The 13,176-nt window shown below is 38.6% G+C and overlaps 1 pseudogene; it reads right to left on the bottom strand.

Annotated features, from left to right (window-relative positions):
* Positions 1-11,820: 11,820 nt before the first annotated feature.
* Positions 11,821-12,449, bottom strand: LOC147829102 (protein VCF1 pseudogene; annotated as a pseudogene).
* Between the last annotated feature and the right edge of the window lie 727 nt (positions 12,450-13,176).

The following is a 13,176-nucleotide window of genomic DNA, read 5'->3' on the forward strand; positions in this document are numbered from 1 at the left end:
GCTTGAGAAATGTCAATCAGTTATTATGATGAAAGTAAATAATGATTTTATCATTGTTTACTCCATGGTTATGAATTAAAAGTTGTACCTTTAGCTCCTGGTAAGTATTTTTAATTTGCAGGCTGATGTTATTGAAGAATTATTATCTCTTGATAGTAACATTTCTTTTCTTTTTGGTACCAAGGATCGAACTTGGGATCTTGTTGTGCCTGCGAGGCAGGCAGCAGAACCACTGAGCTAAATCCCCGGCCCAATAACATTTCTTTTTGGTAAAGAAGTGATGCTTTTTTTAAACCATCCACCCCCAGACCCCATTGGTGGTACTGATTGAATCCAGGCCTCGAGCTTGCTAGGCAGGTGCTCTACCACTGAGCTCTCAGCCTTTTTTAAACTTTATGTTGAGACAAGGTCTTTCTAAGTTGCCCAGGCTGACATTGAACTTGTGATTCTTCTCCCTCAGCCTCCTAAATACCAGGAATTATAATCACACATCACCACAGTTGAGTGTAAATCTTGTTTTTACATCTGTCATGGAAATGTCATTCAGATGCAATGAATTATGCCACAGGTTGCCCACATATAAAATGTTTTCTAAAGCATGCAAGAGTAGAGAATTATAAACACAAAGATAAATCAGAATTTAAATGATTATAACCTTTTAAAAGTACAACATGCATGTTCATATCCTTTTTTTTTTAAGATTACTGTCATGATGAATGAAGTTTATTTCAAAGCAACAGTATTTTGTTAAATAAACAAGTTAACTTTATTCTGAATAATTTTATAATTAGGCTTAATCTCAAAAGCAAAATTAAACCAAAAACCCATTCTCCTTCAAAATGAGCTTTTGAGTCACCCTGGGTTAGAAATGGAAGGATGTGTTTATTTTTCATCCTGATTTTGTGATTATGAACACAGGATTATTACAGGATTTACTGTGAGTTTTTAGAGTCCATCGTGTTGCTTTTACACTCATTTCCTTGAAGCGATTTTATTAAAGTTAACTACAGTTTTCTAATAACTTCAGCTGCATATGGTCTTTGTTGAAGAAGATGGATGAGTTAATTATGTGATTCTTGACCTTCTTTTGGTAACCTTAAATTTCTTTGTGATTTCAAACTGAGAAACATTGCCAGAATAATACAGGGACACCCTTGATTCAGATTTATCAATGATGTTTCCTTGTTTTTTGTTGCACTTAATCTTTGTGTGCTGTCTTTCCTTATATTTGTCTGCATATATGTAGATACATACATACATATGAAACACTGATAATCTCTTACCTAATCAGACTTATCAATGGATTTATTGACATATAGTTTACGTGCTATAAAAGTCATCAGTTGTGAATGTAAAGTTTAAAGATTGATTGATTGATATGACATCATCACCACACGCAGGTTTTAGAACATTTTTTGTCGTCTCCCAAATTTCTGTCATGTTATAGTGTGTGTAACACTTTTTTTTTTGGTACCGGAGATCGAACTTGGATCCCTCTGCTTGCAAGGCAGGTAACGGAACCACTGCGCTCAATCTCCAGCCCTATGTGTAACTTCTAAAGAAAGTGACTGTACAATTTTATTTTTTTAGCCAGGCGTGTATGAGAGTTATTTTCTCATATCCTTTATCGCATTCTTAATAATTCATTAATCATTTTAATTATACCCTTTCTAATGGCTATGAAGTGGTATTTCACACCACTCACATCCAAATTAATCTATACAAATTCTGCACTCACCTAAATTAAATCTACAGTTTAATTTGCATGTCCCTAGTAATGCTGAACATCCTCTCCTGAGCTTACATCTTTTTTTTTGGTAACCGGGATCGAACTCGGGGCCTTGCGCTTACGAGGCAGGTGGCGGCACCACTGAGCTATAAATCCCCAGCCCTCTGAACTTGTATCTTTAGAGACATGTCTGTTGGATCTTTTGTCCCCTGATGATATATTCTGAATGAAAGTCTTGTATTAGATGGATTTTGCTTTTTATACAGTCTGACTCTGCCATTTCAGTGAGATTTTTTTTGGTTCATCTATATTTTGTTTTGTTTGGTACGGGGAATTGAATTCAGGGCCTCCCACTCACCAAGCAGGCACTGCACCGCAGAGGTATATGCCTAGCCCATAGTTTTGGTTTTTTAAAGACAGGGTTTTGCTATGTAGTTGAAGCTGGCCTTGAACTCACTATGTAGCCCAGGATGGCTTCACACTCGCAGCAGTCCTACCTCCATCTCCCTAGCACTGGGATTACAGGCACATACTCACCACATCCAGCTCATCTATAATATTGAAACACTGTGGTAGTTTACTGTTTGCTTCATAGCTAAAAAGGTTTCTCCGTTCTATTTTCTTCACCTTACTTTGTTTAAAATAAATACTGTTTTTCAGTATCAATTCAGTTGTTGATTTTTCTTTTTGTATTGAGATACTATATTTTTTGAGTGGTTGCTCTAAACATGACAGTATACATCTTACAGCCTACTTCCGACTGATGCAAACAATTCTGGTAAAATGTAAGAACTTTGTTTCAGTATATATCCATGTCCTGGTGTTATCATGTGTGTTATATCTATACATGTTGCAAACTGAGGAGTCTTAAATCCTCATTCTTCATCCTGGAATGTCTGATTTTGCCTTTTGTTTTTTATTTTTCCTGACATTTTATCACCGAGCTACATTCCCTTCCCTTTTTGAGACGGTTTCATTCTTGTCTCAGCGTCCCGTGTAGGTGGTATTACAAGCTTGTGTTGCTGCTCCACCCTTGCCTTTATTTTTATTTTTCTGGGGATCGAACTCAGCACCTTGTACTTGTGAGGCAGGTGCAATGCCACTGAGCTAAATCCCTGGCCTGCTTGCCTTTATTTTTAAGGACAGGTTTTTGGGGATATATGTTCTTGACAGTTTTTTCTTTGAGTCCATCATCCCAGCACACCCTTACTTTCATTACTTTCGGTGAGAAGTCAGCTGTTAAAACATTTTTAGTCTTTATTTGATAGTTCGTTTTGTTTTTGCTGCTTTCAAGATTTTTTTCTTGGCCTTGTCTTTTAACAGTTTGATATTTTTAGGTGCAGATCTCTTTATGATTATCTTCTTTTTGGTTTGTTGAGCTTCTTGAAGTAGATTGTTTTTTATCAGATTTTAGAGATTCTTGGCCATTGTTCCTTCAAATACATTTTTCTGTCCTTTTTTTGGGTGGTACCAGGGATCAAACTCAGGGCCTTGCACTTACTAGGCAGGTGTGGCACCACTGAGCTACATCCCTGGCTCTGTCCTTTTTTATTCCATAATTTCCTTTATACATGTATTGGTATACTTGATGTCCTGCTCTCCAGGGCTCTGTTCAGTTTTTTCTCTTTTTTTCCCCTCCTGTATGGGTTGAGTAATTTCAGTTGATTTTTTTACTCAATTTCACTGATCTTTCTGGTGCTACTTCACATCTACTGAATTTTTCATTTTATACATTTTTTAGCACCCAGATTTTCATTTGAGTCTTGCGTGTTTTGAATTAGTTTGAACCTTTTTTCTTTATTGAATCAAGATAATTTTGTTAATTCTGTGAACATGCCATGCTTAAGAGTCATACTTGTTTCTTTGTATGCCTGGTCCTTTTTTGTTTTGTTTTGTTTTTGGTACCAGGGATTGAACTCAGGACCTTGCGCTTGCGAGGCAGGCGCCAGAACCACTAAGCTAAATCCCTGGCCCCGCCTGGTCATCTTTTGTTCAATATCAAATAGATAAATGGCAAATATTCTATTCCCCCCACCATCGTTCTTTTGACTGTTTAGTTACTAGCCTCAACTAGGTCTGTCTCCATTGCATTGTACACAGATACTGACAGCTTTGCTAAGTTTTTTTGTTATTTTTCAGTCTGGTTTCTTAAGTATTAGCTGCTGTGTTTAGCTTAGCAGTTAAGAGACTGGTCAAGGGTTGTGCTTAAACCTTTCCATTTTTTCAGCCCTCTGCTTCCTGCTGATCTATGCATGATGTGACAAGTATATTCAAGTCTTCCCTGGCCTTTGATTATTATTGAGCTATTTCTTTTCTGCCTTTCCATATGCAGAGGGTTTCCCAACCAAGGGTATGTGGTGGCTTCAGTGTTTTCTGCTTCCTGTGCTTATGGTAAACCTAGAATATGTGAAGTGCTAAGCTCCTGTGGTTTTCTTACCTCCCAGAAATCTCAAACCCTTCCATCTTTTGTTTGCTTCAAACAGGACTACAACTTCAGGTTAATGAACTGCTTATCACTAAAAGCACAAATTTAGCTTACAGTGCATCAAATTGAGTTATTTTTAGCTGTGGAACAAACTTTATTAATAACATCTGTCTTTGTTCTGGTTGAACCATTGCACCTACAGAGTTGCCATGGGGTAGGAGCAGCCCTAGGTGGGTAAGACTATCACAGACTTCATTGTTCTTAACTGAGCGTCAGTGCTTGTCATGCATAAATGTTATACTTTGTTGTTAAGTCTTCTGTTGAATTCTAAAGTGTTAAAATCATTTTTTGATAGTTTTTCAAGCTTTGAATTTCATTTTTTTTAAAGGGAAAGGATTTATTACCTTTCTTGCTTCATCGTGCTGAAAGTGAATCTTCCCTGATGTACTCTGAAATCACAACTTTAAAGAAATTGAATCAGGTCTTAGAAAAAGACTTGTAAATTTCTGAAAGCTACCATTCAAAGCCATCTGAATGTCAGAATTGAATTACTGGGAAAGGGACAGAGTAAGATGGCAAAAAGGACTCTTAATATTCCCAGAAGAAACATCTATTAAGCAGTTATTCATGCATGAAAGTACTTTCACGTGAATCAAGGAAGCCAGATAAGAAAGCAGGCCTTGCTTATAGCATAATAAAAGATGCATTGAAGAGGGTAGGAAGAATGATTTTTGTATTACTTGGAGATCACTCTTGCCCCAAACCTAAGCAGCATAGCATGGAGAGGTACTGTGAGCATACAACATTGTCTTGGAACCCATTATCACACTTGCCACAGTAAAACTCATTCCTCCCCCCCTACCCCCAAAAGACCCCTAAGGCCACTGACTGGAGGATGGTATACACAAATGGATTCTCTAGAGTCACTGCAATGCCACATGGGAACCAGTAGCCACAGCAAGATGGACTGATTTTCATCCTGCATCATTGCTGGCTAAGTACAGTGGTCTTGGTCTCAATAACAGCAACAGATGGACCTCAACAGTCAGGTGATTGGATCCTAGGATGGTGCAGCATCTACTGTGGCAGTTCTAGGTTTAGGTTGTCCTCTAGTGTTTTAGCAGCTAACGTTATAGGAATAGGGATCATAATTAAAGACCCTGCCTGGAACTTTTGGAAAAGCTTACTGTTGAATGACATGCTTGGCTGCAAAAGCTAAAGACACCATCAATGTACAGACAGTGGTGTATAACTACAAGAATCAAAACAGTGAGGGAAACAGCACGAAGTACAGAAAACAACATGCCAATGACTGATCTTAAAGAAATGGAGAATTAATATTTCAAAATACTGTACAGTACCTCTTTTTAAGGAAATACTTCAAGAAAAACAGTTCTAAAAGTTTGGCAGAGGAGCTTAATAAAAAACAACAGTAAATTGCATTGTTAAAGTGGAAGAAAATTTGTGAACTCAAAGACAAGTTACCTAAAAATATAAAAGGAGAAGGGAAAAAAAGAAAAGTTTCATGGATTTAGGAAATAGCATGAAAAGAGGAAATTATGAGGCTGTTCAAGAAGCCGTAGAGAAAGATAAAGGGGTAGAAACCTTAAAGAGACACTAGAAAACTTCAAATCTGGAAATACACAAACAGGAAGGTCAGGTGTCTTCCAAATAAGGTTATTCCATGACGTGAAATTGTCAAAAGTCAAAGGATTCTGGAAGCACCAAGAAGCAAATCCCATACCAGACAATTTCAGTATGCCTAGCAGTACATCACAGAGACCTTACAGACAGGAAAAAGTGAAATGATATGCTCAAATAGCTGGGGGGAAGGGAGGGGCATTACAAAGTAAGAGTATTATACCCAGCAAAGCTATCCTTCAGAAAGGAAGCAGAGATAAGGACAAGTTGAAGGAGGTCATCACCACTAGACTTGGCTTGCAAAAAATATTAAAGGAAGTTCTTCAGGCTGGAAGGAAAAGATGGTAATGAGTAAAACAAAAATATCAGTATAACATTCACTGATGAAAGTACACCGAATAATGTAATGATTGTAAATCACTAATGTCTTTTATATGAAAGTTAAAGTGTTGGCAGTGGGTGGAGTTAAAGGATGAAATTTTTATTTTCCCCTGACCAAAGTTTTCAGTTTAAAATAACCTATTATGTTTTTTTTCCCTCTAAGCATTATAATAAGCTAAGATAACTGTAAAAACAACAAGAAATTAAAGGACCCTACTAGGGAAAGTAATTTAAGCATGAAGAAAAATTTAAGGAGAAAAAGAAAGGATCTGTAATACAGCTGGAGAACAGTGGGACATTCCTGTAATCCTATCACTCAGGAGCTGGGCTACATAGTATAAGGCCAGCCTGACCTACACATATCTCAAACAGCCTAGAGAACAACAAAATGTCTGTGATCAATAACTTCCTTGAATGTAACTGGATAAACTCTCCAAATGAAAGCCGCATATAAAGGGGCTGAATGGATAAAAGAACAAGATCCAGCTATGTGCTTTCTACAAGACTCATTTCACTTGCAAGGGCATTTGCAAATACATATAAAGTATTCATAAAGTAAATATTAATAGATGACAAGGTAAAGATAGTCTGGACTGTATGAATAGGGGGCTTTTAATACTTTGTTTTGAGCAATGGGTAAATCAGACAGAAAATTAGCATTAGAACTACTGAGCCGGCTGTAGTGGCACACACTTGTAATCCCAGCACTGGGGAGGCTAAGGCAGGAGGATTGCCTTGAGTTTGAGACCAGCTGGGATTACATAGTTCAAGGTCAGCCTGAACTACACAGTGAGATCCTGTCTCAAAAAACAACAAACCTGTAGGTCACATAGACTGAATAGATATTTACCAAAAATTTCATCCAAGAGATACACAAATTTTTCTCCACTGCACTTGGAAGTATTCTCCAGGATGTATCACGTATTAGGCTGCAAAAGTCACAAATTTAAGAAGATTGAAATCTTATGAAATATCTATCCATAGTGGTGTAAAACTAGAAAGCAATGCATGAAGAACTTTGAAAACTTTACAAATACATGGATATTAAACAAGTCTCAAATGACAAGTGGATTGATGAAAAAAAAAATTAAAAAGTTTAAAAAATTCTCAAGGTGGACTGGAGATCTATCTAATGCTAAAGTGCTTCTCTAGCATTTCACAAGTCCTTGGCTTTGATCTCCAGCACTGTGACATATTTAATACATTTTTAAAATTTAAAAATTTATTGAAAGAAAAAAGAATAGAAATACATATCAAGGGCTGGGGATTGAGCTCAGTAGTTTTGCCACCTGCTGCACAAGTACAAGGACCAGAGTTCGATCCCTGGTACCAAAAAAATAAAAAAGATTAAAAAGAAATACATATCAAAACCTATGGACTATAACAACAGTTGTAAGAGCAACGTTGATGGCAATAAATGGCTGTATTAAAAAGGAAGAAAAATCTCAACCTAATGTTGCATTTCAAGGAGCTAGGAAAACAAATGGAAGAAAATAATACAGACTAGAAAAGCAATACAAAAGATCAAAATTGTGTTGGTTTTTGTAAAAAACTTTTAGCTACACTACAAAAAAAGAAGACATTACAGGTACTGCATGTAATATGAGGGTCATGTAATATTAACAATTACATAGTATGTTGGATAATCTTCAAGAAATGGATAAATTCTTAGACATGTCCTATGAAGACTGAGTACAATAGAACATCTGAACAGACCAATAATGAGTAAAGGCAATTGAATCAGTAATAAAACATCCAATTACAGAACAATCTAGGGCCTTAGAGTTTCACTGCTGAATTCTAGCAAACATATAAAGAACATCGGTTTTAACCAAAATATTCAAAAATATTAAGAGGTACTCCTTCCAAACTAATTCAATTATAAGGCCAGCATTATCCTGATATAAAAACCAGATGACTTAACAGAAAAGGAAAGCTATAGGCTGAAACCTGACATACTGTAGGTGCAAAAATCTTCAACCAAAAATTAACAAAATCAAAAGCATAAAGATTATTGCCCATAATCAAGTGGGATTCATCTAAGTGATGCAAGGATGGTTTAACCTAAGCCAATGATGGTGAACCTTTTAGAGTCTGTGTGCCAAAGTGCAACACAGAACCCACTTATTTTATCACAGTGCCAACACCTCAAACCTGAATACTGAGTTTTTATTTTAGGAAAAACAACTCATATATTAACATCTTTAGTCATAAAAGAAAAACACAGTACCATGCATGCCATAGGTTCACCATCACTGACCTAGGCAAAGATACATGATCCATTATATGAACAGAAGGAAAGGGAAAAACTACATGATCATTTTAATAGATGCAGAAAATTGGCTGGACAAAATTCATCATCTCTAAAAATTTTAAAATTATAGAAGGGATGTAACAAGAAAGGCTACATATGGAAACCCATAGCTAGTATAATCAACAGGGAAAAGTTGAAAGCGTTTTCTCTGAGCTCTGGAACAAGAAAATGTGGTGTACTTTACCACATCTATTCAACACAGTACCAGGAGTCCTGACCTGAGCAATTAGGTGAAAGGCATTTAAAGTGGAAAGGAAGTTGTCCCTGTTTATACTAGAGAGGAACTTAAGAGCAAACCTTGTAGACTCCACTAACAAACTGTTACAGGTCTAATAAATTCAGCAAAGTTGTAGGATACACATTCTGCATACAACAATCTGTGGTGTTTCTGTAGGGCAAGAGCAAATTATGAGAAAAATGAAGACAATCTCATTCACTCAAGCTACAAAAAAATTAAAATACTTGAGAATAGGGTCGGGGATTTAGCTCAGTGGTTTCGTCGCCTGCTGCGCAAGCCCAAGGACCCAAGTTTGATCCCTGGTACCAAAACCCCCCCACAAAAAACAACTTGAGAATATATTTAACAAAGGAGCTGAATTGTCTCTGTACTGAATACTATTAAAATTGATAAAAAGAAACCAGGCATTGTAGCACATACCTGTAATTGCAGCACTCTGAGAGACTGAGGCAGGAGGATTTCAATTTCAAGGGCAGCCTAGTCAATTTAATAACTTAGGGAGACACTATCTCAATTTAAGAAGGGGAGTGGGGATGTAGCTCAAAGAAAAGGCCCTGGGTCAATCTCCAGTACTGGAAAATAAAAGGAAGTGAAGACATGTAAAGGCATACCATATTTCTGGACTGGAAGATTAATACTTATCAGAATAATAATACTCAAAGTGATCTACTGATTCAACTTCTAAAAATACCAATAACATTTTTTTTTCCAAAATGCGCTAATGCTGCTTTTGATGGTGGCACAATAGAGAAATACAAGGTTTTACCAGCTTGAACCAATTGAAGATTTAATATATGCCCATTGACACTACCAAAAAGCTGTGTAATAGAAATGTATCCCATGCTGCAAGGCTGGGATAATGTGCAAACAGCATGAGGATGGTTTCTTGCATTAAGTAGAATAAGAGGGATACCTGCCAACCCAGCATTATGAGTGTACTAATTTGGAGAAAATCCTTTTGTCCTGGTGATGGTTTCATCTTCCATATCTTTTTTTTTTTTGGTACCAGGGATTGAACTTGGGTTCTTGCGCTTTTGGAGCAGGTGGTGGAACCACTGAGCTAAATCCCTGGCCCCACATCTTTTAGTTTAGTGGGAAATGAGTTTGCTTCCTCCATTTTTACATTTTCTTGTTAATACACATTTTGTTTCAATAGGGGACCATCCATTAAGTCTGAAGGAGTAGTCCTGGGTGTTTCTGAATTGTGATATGAACATGTGTTGAGATGCATCTGTTTGAGAGCTCAGCTTGTCTTCTTAGAGCATTCAGTTGTTTCTTTTATTGTTAGGCAAAATGTTAGCAACATGTCCTTTCCATATTCCCTGCCATCAAACCCATTAAGACCCAAAGTTCTTGTCAAGCATCTGGTTTTTAAATCTGGGTGAGAGTTAGGAAAGAATTTTTTTAAAAAGCTAAAATTCTTTGTCAAAACCCCATGCTCTTTAAGCATGGCCTGTGCTGTAACTATTCCCCCAGAACACTCGTTTCCACAGCCTGCTACTGGCCTTTACATTCTATCCTTATGAGAGGAACAGACTGTGGAAACTGAGTGCATGTCACTCTCTTCTGCAACAGTCTTCATTTTCCAGATTTGAGCTGTGAGATAATAGAACCCCATGCCGTTCCCCACATCCCTTTCAACTCTGACAAACAGCCAAGTCCTCTCACTAGAGCCTCCAAGCATCTCAGCTCTGCAGTGTGTGCAGCGTGGCTTCCAAATGCAGGGGCGTGGACTGCAGTGCAGAGGGAGCAGAAGAGGACCAGGCAGAGGCTTCAGGTGGACTCTGAGGCACTTCCTCTACATCCATGGCAGGTTGGCCCCAGCACTCTCCAAAGCGAGTGACCTGATACACCCTGGCTTTCTCTTCAGACAGCTCATCAGTGAGAAAGATGAGACGTCCTCACCTTTGTTATTCAAACTTGGCTGGTCCTCAAGTGTGCAAAATGACACGAGCATGCCAGTCTCCTTACATACTGTTTTCTGGACAGTGCCTCTGCTCACCTCACTTCTTTCGAAGCCATACAGTTCCAGAGCCAGTAATGGAATGCAGTCCCCTAGTCTTGTTGGGGGTGACTTCACTGTTTGTTACTTTGGACATCAGTTTGGCTAGCTTGTGCTTTACCAGAATTCATCTGTGCCTTAGCTATTGACACTATAAGCTCGAATGATGTAAGATCACATAAGCTGCTGATACAACTTGCAAGCTTTAAGTAGGACAAAAAATCGTCACATATTCCTTGACTTTCAGAACTGTGCAGTATTTTCCAGTAAAGTCTGAGGCACAGACTCTGGAGGAATAGTGATATAGAAGTTACCTGGCTATCCAAGAGGCTGAAGGACATTCTCCCTGGAAGTGCAATATATAACAAAGAGTGGGGGACATCACCAGGGAGGGTGCTTCACTTCCACAGTAAATTGGATCCGATTGTTCTGTTAAAACAGACAGCGTACTTTCCATAGTACGTCTATGTACTAAGAGGTAGTATGGCAATGAGTTTCAGTGCAAGGTTGAATCAAGCGTCCTATCTTTTGGAAAAATAGTTACTTTTTTTCATGGAAATGATACTCTTCGCTAGTTTGTTAAATTAAAAAAATTGAAGATCCTGCACTTTTAAAGGATCCTTTTAGGAAAGAAGGGAAAGGAAAAATTATGAGAAAAGAAAAAAAATGGAAACAAAATCTATGTAAATAGGGAAGGGTGGGAGGGGTGAAGGGCACAGGGTGAAGGGCGCACAGGTAAATGGGGGAACAAATAAGAACCAAGATACATCATGTGCAAGTACAAACACCCAATGATAAATGTAAACGAATTGTATACCTAAAATGTACCAATGAAAGGATTAAAAATAAAACAAAAGACCCTTTTACATAAAGTAGAACTTCTAGGTGACAGATTGAGAAATCAGTCTGAACCGGACATGCTATGAATGCGACACACAGATAAATTTTCTCATACCACTACTTTGACATGATCTGATACCCTCCCTCAAAGGAGTCCTGTAAAAAATTGCTTCGAATTGCTTCGAAGCCCCTTTGAAATTCCAATAGTGCAGCAGAACCACAAGTAAACAACTGCCTGTTAACCTGTTATTTCAAATAGACTGAAAACCCAACAGGCGGGCTTTTTTGTGTGCAATTATTCGAAACAAATCGTAAGTTGAAGTATCAAACCTGCACGGCACTGTCCCTTCACAGAAGGTAGGAAACTTCCGGTGCATCATGTCAGCGGCCGTCCTCGGTGCTATAGGCTGTGAAAGTGAGCCTCCTTCAGTGTCTGGCTGCTGTGGAAGTAAGGGCCAAGGCACAGTGCAGATTGGCAGGCATGGGGTGAGGGGTGTGGGGCTGGATCTGGCCTGACCTGGCTTAAGCCGCCCTCTGGCCCACTGGCCCGGTCTGGGCTATGGATGCTGCTGCAGCTGCTCCCACCACTGTCACTGCTCGAAGACTGTGTCCCAGGAAGCCTGAAAGACAGGGTTCCTACTCCTCTCATTCTGCGGTGGGAGATGATTGTCTTCTTCATTGCCTTCCTCTGGTGGAGAGGAGTGGAGCAAAGAGAGGGGCTTGTGTCCCCCTCGGGCCTTTGCTCTTGCAGCAGCACGGGTGGACATGGCCGGCCTGTGGTGAATACCCCTGCTTGGACCCATACCACTGCTACTCACCAATGAGATTCTTTACAGAAGTAGAAAAGATCATAACATTTGTCTGAAGCTAAGGACCTAAAGTAGCCACAGCAATCTTGACAGAAAAGAACCACGCTAGAAGGATCATATTGACTTCAAAATAAACCATGGAGCTGTGTAACCCAGACAGGAAAGTGCTGGCCTAAAACAGACAATAAACCAATGGAACAGAGTAGAGAACCCAGGAACGAACCCATAAATTTATACATATCTGGTTTTTTTCTCGTGGACCTACATCTCCAACCATCTCCCCCAAGTTGTTGTTATGTTTTTATTTTGAGATAGTTCCCCAGGCTGGATTGAACTTGTGATCCTCCTGCCTCAGCTTCCCATAGTGCTGGGATTGCAGGCATGTACTACTGTGGCCAGTGTCAGCTGTTTTTTTTTTTTTTTTGGTCTGGGGATCGAACTCAGGACCTTGTGCTTTCAAGGCATGCGGCAGAACCACTAAGCTAAATCCCCAGCCAGTCAGCTGGCTTTTAATTAAGCTGTCAGAGCACACAAGGGAAAGGGCAGTCTCTTCAGTACACAGTGTTAAGAACACAATATCTACATGTAGAAGAAGAAAACTAAAGTGATACCTCATTCAAAAATCAATTCAAAAAGGATTAAAGACTTAACTATAAGACTGAAAACTATAAAATTCCCTAAAGAATACAAGGGGAAAATCTCCGTAACAGCCTCAGCAACAAATTTTTGGATATAGCCTCTGAAGCAAAGACAGTCGAAGCAAAAACATACTATTAAATTACATCAGACTAAAATGA

This window comes from Heterocephalus glaber, unplaced genomic scaffold, assembly GCF_053883595.1.
Source record: "Heterocephalus glaber isolate CG9 unplaced genomic scaffold, H.glaber_assembly_v1.0 deba00000768, whole genome shotgun sequence".
NCBI classification, from domain to species: domain Eukaryota; kingdom Metazoa; phylum Chordata; class Mammalia; order Rodentia; family Bathyergidae; genus Heterocephalus; species Heterocephalus glaber.